Source organism: Adiantum capillus-veneris, chromosome 28, assembly GCF_014529385.1.
Source record: "Adiantum capillus-veneris isolate H3 chromosome 28, ASM1452938v2, whole genome shotgun sequence".
NCBI lineage: Eukaryota > Viridiplantae > Streptophyta > Polypodiopsida > Polypodiales > Pteridaceae > Adiantum > Adiantum capillus-veneris.
Window position 1 is genome coordinate 51,175,263 of NC_140958.1, and position 20,063 is coordinate 51,195,325.

Genomic DNA, 20,063 nt, shown 5'->3' on the forward strand with positions numbered 1-20,063 from the left:
AATGTAGTGACCAGGTTTCTTGCAGTAGTGACATTTACCTTTCTTCTTGGACTTGTCGGAATCACCTTTAGACTTCTCTGAAGACTGTCTTGCACCAGACTTGGAGTGATGAGCACTCTCTTTACCCTTGTTTTTGTTCTGTACAACAAAAGCATGATCCATACCATCCACCTGTAAAAACTTGTTCTTACGTGATTGATCCTCCTGCAATAGCAAAGCCACTAACTCTTCAAAATGAAGAGGCTCAAGATTAGCTCGCAAAGACAGAGTCAAAGAAGTCTGAAAAGTCAAATAAGATGGTAGTAGTGAATTGAGTGTTTTGGAAACCAAGTCCTTCTCTAGAATCACTTCATCAATGCTAAGCAATTGCTCTTTAAGATCCCTGATTTTTGTAAGATGCTCGACGATATCGTCACCTTCGTCCATCTGTATTTTGTCAAGTTGTTTCTTCAAAAACTCTATTCTGGCAGCGTTTCTTCCTCCAAACATAGCTTGCAGAGTGTTCCAAGCATCCTCAGAAGTTCTGCAAGATCTGATATGTGGTGTGATTGTCCTCTTTATGGTTAAGGCAATCACAGCCATAGCTTGTGCATCTTTAGTATCCCATCTCTTTTGCTCTGGAGTGACTTGTGAGGGTCTTGCACCAACAGATGCACCACGACCACGCGTGGCAGGTGCAATGCTACCTGGACGAACTTCATTTCCCGATACATAATCCCACAATCCTTTACCAACCAAAACATTTTTGGCCATAAAAGACCAAAGAGAATAGTTGGTACCATCCAATTTGTCTTTGGATGTAAACGCACCAAAAATCTCTTTCTCCGTAGATTGAGCCATACTGTGGATGCACACGAGAGAGCAAAAGAACCTCCAAGAGATTCACACATCTCCTCTCCAATCCAAGTAAAACTCTACACAAAATCTCAGCACAAAGCTAAGACAAGCTGCTTCCCAAAAGAATTGTTTACCTGAAAAAAATCTGTCAAAAAGCACACCCTCTTGATCTAAACGCCTCCGAAAAGTAACTTCTGCTACGTTGCTCAGAACAAAATTCTGAGGGCTCAAACGGCTTCGAAAGGGGGGTAAAACTACAGGCCATCTGGTCAGAATACTCCCGGAACGTCGAGGATGCTCCCACGAGCAAATTTTCCGAAAACTGCGATTGCGTGCGCGGACGCGAAAACGCAAGTAGAGGCTCTGGAAATCACCTCTCTCTGATACCAATTGTTGAAGATGATGAAACAGGAAACAGAAGGAAGATAGCAACTCAGAGTAGGAGAAGAAGATGGAGAAGGAGAAGACACAGAGATTGCGTACGAGATCTCTGTAGTCTATCTCTATAATAGTGTATACAAACTCAGAGCTACAAAGCTTATATGAAACCCTAAGAGATAAGGTGTCCTTTCACACTAGATGTCCAGGGAAAAAAACCCAGTGGGAGAAAAGTGCCCCTGGTGAAGCGCGTATACACACTAACACTACTACATGTCTACACTCCAAGCTTTCTACTTCAACTCTAAAAATGGTAGTTGAAATGGACTTCCATTTGCATGAAGTATTTTCATCACAACATCACACTATTTCAATAATTTGTGAGAATCAAATGGTAATCTACATGTGTGAAATAACAAATCATACATACTTAAGATTGTTCAAAATAAGTAAATTAGTAACAACAAGTACATAGAAAGACCACGGATCTTATTCCTTAAAAAGTAATGAAATCAAGGCAATCCTAGATCAAGACTTCAGGTTACTTTGTCAAATAAGTTTCCTACCTCTCACTTTGTTTTATGTTGAAATATAAAATGCACTTGTATTTGATTGGGGGAGCATGCATACAATCGTCATTTTATGGAGGAAAGTTTCTCTTCTCTCTCTCTCTCTCTTTCTCCTCTCAATCCGCAAGTACGGTAAAACATCAAATGTTGAAGAGCAGTTGGTGGAGGTGAAGTTATAGCACAAGAATTCAACATTACAAATTACATTTTGTTATACACGCCAGTAGAATGGTGCAACAAAAAGGAAAGGTAGGGTCGTCGTAGATGTCTAATAATCAAGTTGAATGGATATGGCATGTGTAATGGAAATGGCCTATGAACATTGAGAAAAACGGAATTAAGAAAACTGTAGTGAGCATTTTTATGAGACTACTTTGAGTAAGTAGAGGGTGAACTTAATTAGAGGTAGCAACATAACCGTTATACTTAATTAACTTGGCATGAACAATACTTTGCAAGAGAGAGAGACTTACGGAACTTGACAACAATTGAGGACCAGATTTATGTGGAGCCGGTCCCCCCTCCAAAAGGCTTTTGTATTATAGTTTCTCCCATAAAGAGAGACTTGGTACAATACAAGCTTTGTGTTCCTTGAAACATTGATGGTGCAATGAAGATGGAGAACTTCATGCACCACAATTATGCCCGTAACTTAGCTAAATGAAAGGATTAACTTGTCCCTGGCCTTAGTCCAAAGACCTCAAACACCTTTGAAGGTGGAGAGATAGTAGAGAATGAGGGTAGGGAAGAGGAAGAACAAGCATTCTCAAAAGAAAGAAATAGCTCTTCACTTATCATCACTCTTGTTGCTTAGCATAGCATAATAGCATAGTAATGATGATGAAGAAGATGGCAAGCTTAAGCATTGAAGTATGGCTCTTGGTTGGATTTGCATTCCATAGCCAAGAGTGTTGGTGTAGGCTCTCAACTTCTCAACGAGCTTGGAGAAGGAGATGAAGTTCTTGCACTTAGCACTTCATACCATGAGCGTGCGTGTGAGTGTGTGGGAGAGAGTATACCCCTCAAGCTAGTCCCCCAAGTTGCTTGGGTCAACCCCCTTTATTAGCCCTTGATTGAAGCCTAGCCAATCACTAGCCTTGGTCACAACTAGCAATAGAGGTAGTCCTTGGACAAGTGTCCCCCTTTCTCGTTTGAGAGAGAGGGCTTGGAAAAAGCTTAAACAATTAATTTTATTAATCTAAATTCTCATTGGACCTCTCTAAGGGTCAACCAATATACTTTAGGCACACTATGGGAGCAACTTAGCTAGGGCCTTAACATGTGTCCCTTTTGCCTCTTTGAGCAAGGGGTGTCCTTTGAGTGAGGGAGTAGTCACTCAACCCCATCCCCTACTCTCATGGCTCTCCCTCTCCTTTGTACACATTGGTTTGAATTTCAAGCCCTCAAGCACCTTGGCCCCCAACATGCTTACGCACCTCAAGCACCTTAGTCACAAGCATGGGATTAGCAAGTGCATGGCCTCTCTCTCTCTCTCTCTCTCTCTCTCTCTCTCTCTCTCTCTCTCTCTCTCATGCCCCTAGCCTCAAGGGCTCGCCCCCTCCTTGTAGGGTTTGGCATCATCCGAGAAGCTGATACAAGCAATAAGCAACCAAGTGTGAAGGGAATGCCTTTCGGCAAATGCAATCACCTATACGTGCATCTTAAAAGCAAGTGGCATTATCCGAGATGCTGATATGGTTAAGGACAAATAAAGGCTTAGCACTGCTTTGGCCGGTATAAATACCAAATGTGGTGCCCTTTACTCCGGCCGCCCAAGGTTGAATGGCCAAGGGCCAATGGCCACCCTAATTACATTGGTAAGGGGATTATAGTGTAAAAAGGAGAAAAAACAAAAAGGGCAATGGCGTGACTAGGTTGCGACAGCATGGACGAAGAAAGAGGGACTCGCGCAGGCAATTGGGAGCATTGGATGAGCTTGGGCGTGACAAAGTTGATCACCTTGCCATGGTGCCATCGTTCGGTACCGCTCATGAAAGATTTGGTGCTGCTTGACTCACCCGATTGCCACATCAGTGGTAATGCACCACATTAGTCATGGCACCGTAACTGATGGGCAGGAATCATAAGAAGGAAAAACGAGGGGAGATAAGTCATCGTGTAATAAGTAAGGGTTACAAGGAGTAGGAAGGGGGTGAACACGAAAGCAAGGGCATAAGCAAAGGCAGGTTGAGCACAAGCGAACACTTCTCTCTCTCTCTCTCTCTCTCTCTCTCTCTCTCTCTCTCTCTCTGTCTCTCTTTCTTAGATGAGTAAGCAGGAAGTGTCTCTCTCTCTCTCATCGAGCATAAGTCAAGCATAAGGAAGAGGGAACTCTCTCCCTCGAGAATAAGCAAAGCAAGGCAAGGGCAGGCGCTCTCTCTCTCTCGGATTGTAAGCATGTATCTATCTCTCTCTCGGCTAAGTAAGGGTGTAAAGCTCGAGGGATGGCAAGACATGTGCTAAATAGGGCAATTGAAGGCAAACAAAAGGAGAAATTGTGTAGAGCTTTTGAGAGCTCTTGACAACTTAAGGGTAGATTGAAAGAGAAATTTGAAGCTTATTGTTGGTAACTGAAGTAATGGAAGGAGCGTAAGAGCAGGCTAAGGAAGGCACTTAGAGAAGGTTTATGAGGACAATCAAAGGAATGGGAGTAGCACAGAGAGCTCTTGAAGGTAGTTGAAGCATATAAAGCAACAAGAGAGAATTTCCATCATCGTCATCATCTTGAAGATTGATTAATCATCTTTTTTAAGTCTCGATGTGGTTAACGACCCGTTTAATCCTGTAAAATGGAACTTAAACTCCTAGTTATCAGATTATCCAAGTGACAGTGATGCTAACAACCCGCCTTGGCTACCGAATAAAATGTACTCAAAGCTTCAATCGGTTAATTGAAGATTACGATGATTGTCAATGCCATATGCATCTGGTTTTCTTATTCTCTCTCACACCTCTCATAGCCAGAGGCCCGACGCCTTCCCGGCTCAAGTTTCAAACACAATCCCTCGACATTCTTGGTGAACCCGACGTGAAACGAGCTAGGGTTGGAGGTGAAGATGGAGATGCTAGAATAGTTGATGTAGTTTATTGAAGATTTCAATTCCAATGGATTTGATAAAAATCTAGCAGTTGCAGCTTTTCCAAAAATGCTTGAATTAGTTCAGGGATGTCTACAGGAAGCGAAAGCCATGCAGATAAAAAAGCAGATTAATGATGCAGTAGAGATGGCACTTGATGCTGTATAGGAGAAGTATCGTGTTTTTCCAGGATATGATCCCAAAGGTTTTATTTCATGTTATGAAGCCGAGATGAAGAGCCAAAATGTTCCAAAAAATTGGATGATTGCAGCTTCTAAGGAGGTTGTAAACTCATATTTTAAAAAGCAGGTTCAAGAACTAGTAGAAGCATATCCCACACGGTGGGACTCTTTTGCAAAGAAATTTATTTGCGAAAGCTCAAGGATTCTAGATCTGGAAATAAAAGAGATTATTGAATAACGCAAGGTTGTCTTCAGTAAAGGTGAAGGGGATCAAATGCAGTTCCTCAACTATGATGAATTTTGGGAACACATTTCTACAAGAAGTAAAGCCAAAGTAAATACAACTTTGGAGGTAGTAGATTTAGCTTCAGAGGAACATATTTTGAGAAACCTTCTTGAAAAGGTAAACAATGAATTTAATGCTGAATATATAGGAAATGGCCTATGAACTTTGAGAATAGCGGAATTAAGAGAATTAGAGTGATCATATTTGTTAGATTACTTTGAGAACATGGAGGGTGAACTTAATTGATGGTAGCAACATAAACGTAGTACTTAATTAACTTGGCATAAACAATACTTTTGCAAGAGAGGGAGTATCAAAGAACATGAGAATAGTTGAGGACCGGATTTACTTGGAGCCGGTCCCCCATCCAAAAGATGTTTGTATAATAGATTCTCCCATCAAGAGAGACTCGTTACAATACAATCTTTGTGTTCCTGTGACCTTGGTGATGCTATGAAGATGGAAAGCTTCATGCATCACGAGCTTAACATAAAATTTGCAAAAAACATTAACTATCCCAAGCCTCAGTCCCAAGGCCTCAAACACCTTCAAAGGTGGAGAGAGCTAGCGGGGAATGAGGGTAGGGAAGAAAAGAAGAATCATCCATAGGAGAAAGAAATAGTTCCTCACGTATCATCACTCTTCTTGCTTAGCATAGCATAATAGCATAGTAATGAAGATGAAGAAGATGGCAAGCTTAAGCATTAAAGCATGGCTCTTGGTTGGATTTGCATTCCATAGCCAAGAGTGTTGGTGTAGGCTCTCCACTTCTCAACAAGCTTGGAGAAGGAGATGGAGCTCTTACATTTTGCACTCCGCACAATGAGAGAATTTGTGTGTATAACCCCCCTCTCATGCTTGGTCCACCTCTCTCTCTCTCTCTTATTATTTTATTGGGCATGTGTCCTCTTTTTCCTCTTTGAGAGAAAGAAATTGATTGTTTATTTTTATGTATCTAAATTCTCATTGGACCCCTTCAAAACCTATCCAATAGCATTCAAACACATCATGAGGGCCACATGTGGAGGATTATTTGAATATGTGTCTTTTATGCTTATTAAGTCATTTGGTTGAATTGAATACTTCAAAGACTTAGTCAATCAAGCATGGAAACATTGATGCCTCTTGAGAGTTATTTTTGAATTGAATACTTCAAGAACTTTAGTCATTTAAGCATGTGAGAAACACCTCAAGCTTTTGGGTAAGGTTCCCACTAACACTTAGCAAGCCAACAAGCACCTCATGCTTGGGTAGGATTCCCACCTCAAGGTCAGTCCTAGTTTGCCTAAGGTCAATTGCCTAAGGTCAAAGGACTTTTAAACACTAACTTTTGGAGGTCTTTAATGAAGCTAACCCTACGGTCTTTAAGCTCCATTAGATAGCATTGCTCTTTAACATACCATCTCTCATTTGGACACATTTTATTAACCTTGGCCCCGTGTTGAGATAGATCCATAAGCACATGTCTATATTCTAACCCTTGTTCCCGTTTATTCTCCCACATTAAATGATCAGTTTAATATGAGAAAATCATTTGGGCTGGTTAGATATTAGATTTATGACATTACCTCTCTCTTGAAATCATAGTAGTCCTCAACTATTAGGTAGAAGAGATAAAGTCTTAGTCATTGGTCTACGTTTAGAGGATCCCTTTTCACCCTGCAACATCATTCCAGAATGGATGACTAGTCCATTTGGTGCTTAGGGGACGTAGCTACCGCAAGCATGTCTGCTCTTTAGTCCATATCATACTCCCAAAGTAGAGTGACAAATTCTACTTGGTGTTTTGAGTGACGTCGTCATCACAAACATGATTCTAAGCATACACACGATTTAAATTTGTGCACAAAAGAGGATTAGTCTTATAAGACAAAAACATTGTTCATTTAGAAAGCATTTACATTTGCTTACTCTAGTGCAACATTATAAGCATTGACAAGGTTCATACTATCCTTAAGTTGTATTCTTTGCATCCATCTAGCATCTTCAAATGGATAATTTTTGAACTTAATAAGATACCCTTGGATAATCTTACCATGCCATAGTACCTTGTCTTCATGCTGAAGGATAGCTTCGGGTTGTAGCACCTCTTCTTGGTCTTCAATTTCTGGAGGGTCTTCAATAATTGGTTCTATTGGTGGCTCTCCTTTGTAGGGCTTAAGTAGGCTCACATGAAAAGCATTGTGTATGAGCCAATGGTTGGGCAACTTGAGTTGATAAGCCATGTCATTGATTGGCTTCAAGATTTGAAAAGGAACATAGTATCTTTTTGCTAATTTAGCATAATACTTTTGATGGCCCGTAGGATTTTTGCCCGTCGTTTTCCTCAATCGAGCCTTGGGAAACTTAAGTAAGACCCAATCATTTTCTTTGAACGTTAAGACCCTTATGTGCTTGTCAACAGTAGCTTTTTGCCTTTGTTGAGAGATGGATATAGCCTCCTTAACCTTTTGAAAAGATTCTTGTAGGTCACGGCTATACTCATCAGCAGCGAAGATCTTCCCATGTACTTTAAGTAGCAAGGGACTTTTAGGTCTTCCCTCTATGTATGGATAGTATTATTGTACGCATACTCTACAATGGGTAAGTACTTCTCCCATTGTGATAGTTGATCTACTTCTGTAACATAAGTTTTTAGTAGATTGAGTATCGTAAGATTGGCTATCTCACTTTGGCCATCCGTTTGTGGGTGGTAGGCCGAAGAGAAATTCAATCTTGTACCTAGATTTTCAAAGAGACCTTTCCAAAAATTACTGGTCATTCTAGGATCTCTATCTGACACGATGGATGTCGGTAATCCATGGTGTTTGCAAATTTGAGATATGAAGATGGTTTCCATTTGGTGTGCCTTAATAGTCTTTTTGACAGGAATAAAGTGTGCTTGCTTGCTTAACCTGTCGACTATTGTCCATATTCCCGTTTTCCCATGGATAGACTTGGGTAATCCAAAGTTAAAATCCATGGATATACTCTCCCATGGTGAATTAGGGATTGGCAATGGCTGGAGTAATCCACGTTCCTTCCCTCTATCATAGTCTTTTGGCATACCACACATATTGAAACATACTCTTGTATGTCCACTTTCATGGTAGGCCAATAGAAGTATCTCTCCACTCCTCGAAGAGTAGGTTGAATGTCTCTATGCCCCGCAGAGGGAGGAGCATGGGATTCATACATGACTTTCTCACGAAGGGAGTGGGTAACACATAGCCTATTGCCATGGAGAAGATAACCATCATGCAAGGTGAATGGTTCCTCTTTCTTCCCCAAAGAAAGGGCTGACATTATGTCTTTAAAGTTAGGGTCAATAGCATACTCATCTATCATAGAAGATAGATGATTGTGAGTTGCTATAGACACATCATTAACTTTTGGTCATCGTGATAGTGCATCGGCCACGTGATTGTGCTTACCAGCAATATGAGCAATATGAAAATTAAATTGCAAAAGAAAATTTTCCTACCTCATTTGTTTGTCGGAAAGCTTTGTTTGCATCATGAAGTACTTGAGACTTTAATGGTCTGTTCATAAAATGAATAATGGAGTCCCCAATAAATAGTGCTTCCATGTGTCTAGGACATGTAGAATAGCTAAAAGATCTTTCTCATAAATGCCCAAGACCTGTTCATCTGTATTGAGCCTTCGGCTCTCATATGCTATGGCATGACCTTCTTGAAGCAAAACAGCTCCAAGGCAATCACCACAAGCATCACATTGGACCTCAACTGGCTTTGAGAGATCCGGAAGCATGAGGACTGGTTGAGAGGTAAGCTTCTCTTTGAGCTTGCCAAAATCTTTTTGCTCCTTAGCAGTCCATGAATATTTACTGTTCTTCTTTGTTAATTCATGTAATGGTCCTGCTATTTGAGAAAATTTTGCTATGAAGCGTCTATAGTATGCACACATACCAATAAAGCTTCTTATCTCATGTAGATTCCTTGGATTAGGCCATGCTTTTATTACCTCTAACTTCAATGGATCCATACGGATACCATCTTGAGAGATAATATGACCTAAGTATTTGAATCTCTTGAAGGAAAAATTCGCTTTTCTTTTGGTTGAGAAAAAGCTTGTTCTCCCTCAATGCTTGAAAAGTCACTTGGAGATGTTGCTTGTGTTCCTCGAGGGACTTGGAGTAGATGATGATATCATCAAAGAACACTCCAGTGAACTTGCGGTAGGGTCTAAATAATTTCTCCAGGTGCATTGGTCAAGCCAAAAGGCATGACTAGATATTCATAAAGACCAAACGTTGTACGAAACGCGGTCTTTAGGATATCTTCCTCCACTATCCTTATTTGATGATAGCCAATCACTTTTAAGTTCAATCCTACTGAAGTAGGTAGAGCCTTGTAGCTTATCAAACAGATCTTCTCCCCAAGGTATGGGAAATCTGTTTTTGATAGTGATATGGTTTAGTGCACGATAGTCCACACACATGCGGTATGTACCATCTTTCTTTTGCACTAAAAGGACTGGAGAACAACAGGAAGAGGAGCTAGGCCTCACCATACCTTTGTCTACCAATTCTTGTGCCTCATAATCTCCTCTTGTTGAGCTTGGGAAACTCGATAAGGAGGCTTGTTTAGGCGGTGAGCTTCTTGATAGGAGCTCAATTCGATGGTCATCATCCCCTTGTTTTCGAGGTAAGTCCATAGGGATACCATCGATGAGCACATCTTGGAATCCTTTTAGAAAGTTAGACAAGTCTAACTCTTCTTCCTACCATTTTCATTTGATAAACCATTAGCATCATTAGTGGATTTTTTGACAAAAATCATGTACACAAAAATAGAGCTTTTCATTGACTTATCAAAAGAATTTACAAGTGGTATAGTACGACCAGACTCATTAGCATCTATATACATGTTCTTTCCCCTGTAGGTGAAGTAGATTCTCCTTTCAGGGAACTTCATGTTGGCAGCCATGCGATCAAACCATGGCGCCCCTAGGATAGCATCCTCATGTTGGAGAGGAGAGATGAAAAAGTCTTCTTTGTTGACATAGCTTTGGACATGAAGCCTCAACTTCCCAATCAAGGGAGTAATGGAGGCTTGCTGTCCCTTGAAAGCTGTGTCAGCTGTTACAATATCTCCCATCTCGAAAGCTTGAATGCCCAACTTGGTGGCCCGCTCCATTGATATGAAGTTGTGAGTAGAGCCAGGGTCAAACAAGATGAAGGCATCACGTTCCCTTACCTTTCCCCAAGCATAAGAGAGACGATCCTTTGCAATGAGCATCCTCTTTTGGACCTTCGATGGTGGAATCCCTAGGAGTCTCATTACGACCATTTTTCTTGGGGCAAGAACGATAGCCATGTCCTTTATCCCCACACTTAAAATTCTTATGGTCCTTGCGAAAAGCTTCAAGCTCTACATAGGAGAGTTTGGTTTTACCTTTGTAAACTCCCTTCTCCTTGGACCTATTGTTGTTGTTATAGGAAGTGCCTTGGGAAAAATTTTGGGCATTGATTTTTCCCTTGCATCATTTTTGTCTTTGTTTTCCATGGGTTTCACATTCCGTCTAGCCCCTTGTTGGAAATTGATGGATGAAGCAACCATGGTGTGGTGGATTAGTTCGCTGATAGAACCAGGCCATTGGGAGTTGACATACTCGGCCATTTCTTCATGTAATCCCACATAAAATTGTTGCTTTTGCTCGACAAATTCTATCTTTTGGAAGACAGTAGCCTTGAGATGTAAATCCCAAAACTTGTCCACATATTTGTGAATAGACTCATGTGAGAGAAGCTTCAAACTGCGCCATTCGGTAAGTACTTTGTCCTTTGCATCGCTTGAAAGGAATTGCTTCATGATGGAAACTTGTAGAGTTTTCCATGTCTTTGGGGCTTCACCGTTGCCACGAAGGCTAGCCCACCATTGACGAGCCGATCTTTGGAAGTGCATAGCTACATGGCGTAGCTTGGAGGACTCTATGAAGCCCTCGTCTCCAGAGGCCGCATCAAATTGTTGGATGAAGGCCAATACTTTGTCAATGGCACCAAAGGTGCCATCATAGGTGAGAAAAGATATACTCTTTCCTCCCTCTTTGAACTTCTTGAGCTTTTGTGATCTTCGCCATGCAGGATATGATTTGCGATGTCCTCCCCTCTTGTATTCTCTAGGAGAATAGCCATAGCTTTTGTTGGGAGAGGAGGAAGTTCAAGAAGAAGGAGAAGAGGGTGACCTCTTTCTTGACCTTTTCTTCCTTTGTTTCCTCTCTTCCCTTTTGGAGTGATGAGGAGAAGGATTGTGTGTTGATCGTTTCCTCATGGGAGGAGTTGCCGATCATCTAGACCATCATCTTCGTGGAGCCATATCTTCAGAGGAACTTAGGGATTCATTACTTTCTTGTTATTTGGATTCCTCCTCTCGTATGGCAGAGAGTCTTCTTTTGGGGGTCTCATCAAGAGGCCTCCTAAGCTCTCTCGCTCTCTTGGAGAGGAAGGGAAATCCCATAAACACGAAGTTGTTGAGTAACTTTGGCTTGCAAAGTAGGGTTGCCCATAGCTTGATGCAACCTAGTAACAAGATAATTGATAAACATGGGGGCATCATAATTAGCACCTTCATGTGAAAAATCAAAGTTATCAATTTTCATTCTACTCTCTTGGTTATTGTTAGCCATGCTAATTATACTTTTGTGTTTACTTAGTGTATTCTTTGGCAACTCAAAACCTTAGTTGCTACCTCCTCTTAGCCTTTGAAAATAAGCACTTAAGTATCTACACCCACGGATCAATTGGTTATTTATAGAGAGTAGTTACCTAGTATTAAGGAGAAATGGCCACCGAGTTTGAAGTTCGTTTACGATTTTAAAGCAAAAAATGCAAATGGACTTTTACAAAAATCTATCCAATTACAATTTAGGCTTGTCGCTTTGCATATGGCTTGCCCAAAACATAAATAGGAACAAGGGCAAGAGGTGTGTAAAGCAACAAGTGGCAATGTCAAGTGGACAAGTTGTTTTTGAAGTTTATCTGCATTTTTGGGGTGAAAAACGCAAACCCACTTAAGAAAAAGATTGCCCACTTACCATTTTTGCTTGTCACTTGTATACAACTTGTATAAACCATTAATAAGCAAGTGGCAAGCTATATATGAAGCGACAAGTACAAACGGCAAGCAAGCAAGTTGTTTTTGAAGTCTGTTTGCATTTTTGGAACTTATCCAAACCATAAACAAGCATAAGGGCAAGCCGTATGTGAAGCGGCAAGCCCAAATGGAAAGTAAGCAAGCCGTTTATGAATTTTGTTTGCGTTTTTGGGAGAAAAACTCAAACCAACTTTAGAAAACGGTTTGTCTACCTGCCATTTTCACTTTGTGCTTCACATATGGATTGCTCAAACCATCAATATGCAAGTGAAAAACCCATATACAAAGTGACAAGTAAAAATGGCAAGAGGGTAAGTCGTTTCTAAAGTTTGTTTACATTTTTGGGACGAAAAATGCAAACAGACTTTAGAAAAGACTTGCCCACTTGACCCTTCCACTTGCCACTTCACATACAGATTTTCGAAACCATCAATAGACAAGTGGGAAAGTCGTATATAAAGCAAGAAGCAAAAAATATGGAGGGCAAGCTGTTTTTGACGTTTGTTTGTGTATTTAAGGTTAAAAACATAAACAAAGTTCAAAAACTGCTTGCCCATTTGCCATTTGGGCTTGTCGTTTGCATATGGCTTGCCCAAAACATAAATAGGTACATGAGAAAATTATTTGTGAAGCAAAAAATTAAAAATGACAAAGTGGACAAGAAGTTTCTAAAGTCAGTTTGGATTTTGGGAGCGAAGAACATAAACAGGCTTCAAAAACGGATTGTCCACTTACCATTTTTTCTTCTCTCTTTGCATACGATTTTCACAAACCATCAATAGATAAGTGGGTAAGTTGTATGCAAAGAGACAAGCACAAATGATAAGCAAACAAGCCGTTTGTGAAGTTCGTTTACGTTTTTGAAAAAAGAATGCAAACAAACTTAAAAAACGGCTTGTCGACTTGCCACTTGGGCTTGTTGCTCTGCAGATGGTTTGCCATAGACTTCAAAAACGACTTGCCCTCTTTCCATTTATAATTTTTGCTTTGCATATGATTTGCTTAAATAATTAATAAATAAGTGGCAAGCCATATACAAAGCAACAAGCACAAATAGTATGCAGATAAGCCATTTTTTACGTCCGTTTATGTTTTGGGATAAAAAACGCAAAAAAACTTTAGAAATGGCTTTTCCACTTTTCTTTTATGCTTTCCTCTTTGCATATAGATTTCCCAAAAACCATCAATAGGCAAGTGGACAAGCTGTATGCAAAGAGGCAAGCACAAATGACAAGTGGATAAGCCATTTCTATGTTTGTGCTTTTAAAGAAAAAACATAAATGGACTTCAAAAACAGCTTGTCCACTTGCATTTTCCCCTAAACACACACACACATACACACACACACACACACACACACACACACACACACACACACACACACACACACACAGAGAGAGAGAGAGAGAGAGAGAGAGAGAGAGAGAGAGAGAGAGAGAGAGAGAGAGAGAGAGAGAGAGAGATAGAGATTTATGATTAGCTTGTTTTGGTAGCCATGCCATAAATACGCGGTTTATATTTAAGGATAAAATTGAAAATTGCTCTGTGGTTTTGCTATGGTTGTTGAAAATGGATGTTCCCTATGGGCTTTTTCAGACAAAGAGAGATGGTTGCATATTTGATTGTATGAAGGACAAAAAAAGACGACTGTAGGATAAGATACCCTTAGCCAAGTATTTATATATATATATATATATATATATATATATATATATATATATAGAGAGAGAGAGAGAGAGAGAGAGAGAGAGAGAGAGAGAGAGAGAGAGAGAGAGAGAGAGAGAGAGTGAGAATTTGACATATGCATACTCTATCTATAAAAACACAGATGAAGGACAATGATCCCGAGGAGAAGATCATTTGCTCTTGCACATACTGCAAGTATCAGATCTTTTAGAAGAGACAAATTTTTAATTTTCACATCCATAAATATCTTTCGTTTGATGCAGCCTTGATTCATAATTTGCCTTCCAGTCATACGAAAGGAGCTAGAGATCAAGTTGAGGTTCCACACATAACACCAATAGACCCACAGGTTGCGTAAAGAAGAAGATTCTTTAGACCAGACATGGATTGTATACTAAACGCATGCCTATCCGAGCATTATATCAAGGAGAGCACATTGGTGAGATGCTTGATGCATTCGTTGACATAGAAACCAAACTGCAAAGGATGACAGTAGAAGGAGCAAGCCAAAGAAAATCAAAAGACGCCGTGTCAAACAAAACCCTAATGATTTGCTTCACAATCTTGCACGTCTCCCACTCTATAACAGAACCACAGTTTTGGTATTGAAAGCATCTCTTGCAATGCTTAATCTTCAATCTATTGGCATAAGTGTCACCAAACTTTCTAAGTAAAATTCACTTCCATCCTAGCAGCTACTTAAATATGTGATATTTTTATTGGTAATTATCATGACCTTCTTTGATATTTGGCATTTTCAAGTTGCTATGAGCAAGTGGTATTTATATCAGAATCACTTGATAAGGACTGGTTGTTTGTGGTTTAGGTTGTACCGCATAACAAACTAGTGTTTGAGGGTATTGATGATGTTAAACGACGACAACTCAACATGCAAAGAATGTGACAACGATGAGGTGGAAGTTCAAGCTATAGAGGAAATACTAAGGAGCAAGTAGATACAATTCTAAGAGAACACAAGAATGAGGTTGAAAGGGAGTCAATTAATAAACCTCACTTGTTTGATAAAAGCGTTGGAATAGAGTTAGTTATATATATTTTTAGAACTTTTGATCTTTTAGAAGATGAAAGATCAATGGACACTTGATGTTTCAATTTGTAACTAATTATCAAAAACATCATCTTTCTTATCACTCCATTTTCTCCAAGTGTACAAAGTGTTTTAGCTCATATATATTCCTTGTGTTCTTTTGGATTTTTTGCGCAAAAAAATCCTTTTATATTATGTATATCTACTATAATATTATTTTGTGGTGGAGACAACATCTACTATGTCCATGGTCCCCTTGACTGAGTGCGCCACCTGTGCCTTTGTCAGTGTTTCTTGGCACCACCTCTTTGAACATTATCTTCCTCCTCTGTGCACTATCCATGCTATGCATGCCCGCCTTTTCCTTTCATTTTCTCTCCCTTCTTAATCACCAAGAGGGTATCTCCAATTTATTCCTTGATTTTTGGACTTCCTTATAGATGGTACCCCCTACTTATTTTCTTTAATATTTGTTACCATATACATGTGGTAGTGATGTGTGTGAACACACTAGGACCACCGGGGCATTTTTTCCCTCTTTATGGGGTTTTTTCCTCCGTGCATTGTATATATGCCCATCATTCTAGGGCTATCTATCTTTCCATTGCACACTAAGTAATACTCTCTCTATTGTGTGCCTTGAGCTTCCTTCGTCTTCTCCAAGCTGTGTGTGTTTTCATGCAACCCTAATTCCAACAATTGGTATCAGAGCAGGTTGTGTCCTCTCGGGCTTAGTCACCAGTAGCTCTAGCACACGCCTGCTCACTTTCTCCTATTTTAGTGAGCTTTGGCGAGCGTTCGTAGGTCGACAAATTTTTTGGTATGCTCAAATTTTTGATTCGGACTCATTTCAACCTCCGTTTCCACTACAACCAGGTCTGTACGGCAGGCAATTTTGTCATTTTGTACAATTTTTTTGTCAATGCCAATTACTGCATAACAAGTCCCATACAGTCTGCAATGGGTTGTGCTATATAGCACGTGTTGATCTCACTCAGTTTCTCCTCATTTTGGGCAATTTTCACATCAAGTGCATGCATTTTCCATGGTTGACATGTTCAACATAGATGTGTTCAAGATGTTTTCTATTGAGGAAAGATTGGATGTGACAATTACCCTATGTGGGCTTACATGATACAACATGTTCTTGTGTCAAAGGGCGTCTGGAATATTGTGCAGGGCATTGATGTGCGCCCTGGTTCTGAGGATGTAGGTGATGTTGAGGATGTTGCAGGTCTTGCTGCACGAATTGCTGCTGTAAGAGTTGTTTTGCCTACGGTAGAACAAGCTGCATGGGATGTAAAGGATGCGCAGGCTCATGCATTGATTGTGTTGTCTGTGAAGCGCACCATTACTCCTCACATTTGTTCAACGGAATCTACAAAACAGGCTTGGGATATTTTGGCTGGTCTTTATGCAAGTCGCAACAAGACTGAAATTGCATTGCTGCGTAAAGAGCTGGAGTCGAAGATTATGCATAAGGAAGATGATATGGACTGTTAATTGAGTCAACGTTAGTTAACAAAAGCTGTTAAAGACCAAAGACGTACGAATGCATATCAAAGATCAAAGTGAAGAAGGAGTAAAGATGGGAGTTACACATTTATCATGTTTTTTCAAAATGGTCACGTATTGTAAATTCTCGATTTATTTCAAGCCATTGTAATATTTTAATGTGTTACGGACTCAATGGGAGTTCTAAGCTGTAAAGAACAGGTTAGTTAGTGTGCCTAGGTAGCAGATTCAATAAGTGGTGGAGTCCTAAAGGCCTTGGGCGTCCGGACATTACACATTTTTACCCTAGGTACATAAGGCAGTGTGTAAAGGAAATGAGGGTTCTCAAGCTCATTTGTTGAGAGCACTCTTTGATGAGAGTTCTTGAGGTGTGTGGCTATGGAGTTCTTGAGCTTTTCCTTGCTCATGAGACTTGATTGACACTAATCAATGATTCATTCTCTCTCACTATGCCTCTCTCATGCTTCTTATGATTGCCTATGATGCGTAGATTAGCTAGATCTACACTAACTAGTGGTTAATCCCTCTCTAATCTTGTGTGATTTCCCTCTGTTGCTTATGTGTGCGTGTAGGTTTGATTGGAGTGTGGTGCACGATAGATCTATGTGTGTGCTTGTGATTAGTGTGTTGCATGATAGGATTAGAATTGTGTGCGTCTCGCAATCGTAGTGTGTGTGATTGGGTTGATTAGAGGTGAAGAGAAGTGGATATGGAGATTGCCCTTCATTGTGGCTTAGCTCCTCCATAGGCCGAGAAGCTCACCTCGTAGAGTTAACCATTTGTGTTGCCATAATTAGCTCACTAACTGTGTGAGTGTTTCCATTCCCTAGCCGGGTAGCTCATCCCTCCGGATTGATAATTTTGTTGGTCATTGGAGCTATTGCAATGATGGGACCTCCAACATTTGGTGCTGTTGCCGGGGACGATGGCCTACTCTAGTGTAATTGTGGCATAATCGAATGTGTTCCCTCACTAATTGCACTTGTGTGTTTATGTTTTTGTGGATTTTGGATGTGTGTGCATGAAGCAATGTGTTCATAATTCCCTAATGTGTCACCATATCTTGCCAATTGTGTGTTTACACACTCTTAATTTCACACTAACCCTTTGCTAATTTGACTAATTTTTGCTAACTTACTAATTTGCTATGAAGGATTGGAGCATTCGACCATTCAATTGATGTTTAACGGAAAGGTAATCAAGGTGGTATTCTCAATCTCCTTAGAATTTAGAGATGTGTAGAATTGTGTAGAGATCCCACAATGATGATGCAATGTGATGTTGATGCAATGTGGATTGAAAATTTTGTGATTTTTTGTTTTCATGCCGTCGTAATGCCGAAATTTTTAAGATTTGGTGGCGTATGATTTGACAAGTCTCAATTGCTAATAGGTTGCTAATTGGGTGCGTAATTGAGTTGATTGCATACTTGGATGGTCAATTTCAAGTGTGTGTACACTAAAATCAAGTGTGTGTGCATTGTAATTGAGTGTGTGTATGCTAATTTTAGGTGTGTGTGCACTATTTTGCCCATGTTTGTGCACTAAAAAATCAATGTGTGCGTTATGATTTTATAATTGTGATGATTGATTTGCGTTGTGCTCATGCCCAACTAATGATTTGTGAAGTCACATTGCAAATTCGACAAGTTTAACCCTTTTATGTGCGCACCTAAAGATTGGTAAAAACTGCCAATTTTTTAGAGCGTGCGCGCCTAAAAAAAGTGTTTAATTTACACGATTGATTCACATTTTGATTGCAAAATTGATGTGTGTAATGGTTAAATGCTGCATTTTTGTGCTCAAAACAACGATTTACACAATCTAATTGCGTCAATTTTTTACCTAATTTTGTCGGCAATTTTACCGGTTTAATTGCCTAGTCTTGATTTTATTGATAAAATTGTTTGGCAATTGAATCGATGTGATTTTATTTGGCTGCACTAATCCCCAATGTGTGAAGAATTTGTAAAAAAATTTGGGTATTTTTCGGATAATTTTTACTTATTTTTTTGCAAATGTTTCTAATTTTTGCATTAATATTCGCTTAATTCCCAAAAAATTGATATTTTGCAATCTTACAAGCTATTTTGTGTGTGTGTATTTACGGCATCATTTTGTTCGCATTTGTGCCCTCCGTGGTCAATTTCTGAACGTTTTACTATTTTCGAGGGATGAGTGGACAATTTTGTCAAAATTGGAGTTTTTGGTAAAAATTGCTATTTTTTTCGTGTGCTTTTGCATGTCAAAAATGCTCGATTGCAATTGTCAATGATTTTTTAAGATTTCTAGAATTTTCTTGCGAATTTTTGGATTTTCGGGTGATTTTTAGAGTTTCAGCTAATTTTCGGCCTAAATTCAGTCTTTTTCCAGCTCCCGAGTGTGCCTTCTGGTGCATGGATTTTCCTCGTAGGATAGATCTTTACGGTCTCTTGGGATAGTTTCCTATGACGCTAAAAGAATCTTCTTCTTCTTCTGCTTTCGTCTCGTCGTTCTCGCGCTTTGTGGCGTGTGAACCCATCCTTACACACACAACACAAGAAGAAAAAAAAAAAGGGGGACCTCTTCTCAACCTGCTAGGATTCTTATTCTTTTTGCTTTTTTTTAATTGACTTTTGTATTGATTTATTTCATTTTATTTCAATATCATTTAATTTCATTTCATTTCGTTTTCTTTCTCTTTGAATTTCATTTCATTTCAATTCAATTTCATTTTTCTCCTTTACATTTCATTTCAATTTCATTTTCTTTTTCTTCTCACTTTCATTTCATTTATTTGTATATTAGTAAAAAAAAATCACAAAAAAACTATTAGAAATCATAAAAACAATAAAAATGTTAAAAATCCAATAAAAAATAAAAAAAGAGTTAGAAAATTATAAAAAATAGAAAACTCATTAAAAAAACTGAAAAAAGAAAAAAAAAAGAAAATCCACAAAAATACAAAACATATAAAAAATAAAAAAAAATGAAAATTCACAAAAAAATTCAAAAAAAGTCCGAAATTGATCGAAAAAATTTCAATTAATCATAAACAGTTCATAAAAACTCATAAGAATTCCATAAAAATTAGAAAATTGTCAAAAAATTTATAAAAAATCAAAACTTTCCCAAAAAAGCATAAAAATACAAAAAATAGAGAAAAATAAAAAGGAAGCCATAGAAAGTGCCAGAAAAAGCCAGAACGAGGCCGAAAAGCAAAAAACAACGCGGAGAAAAAGAGCAACGGCGGGGAAGCCAAGAAGTAGTGTCTCGCACACCGAACAAACTGCAAAAAAGCCAGAAGAGCTGTAAACCGAGCAAACTATGCCGAAGCAAATCTGAATAGCCAAAAAAAAGCTGAAAACGGTCAAACCGAAGCAGTGAGGGACGTACAAATTTTTAAATTTGTC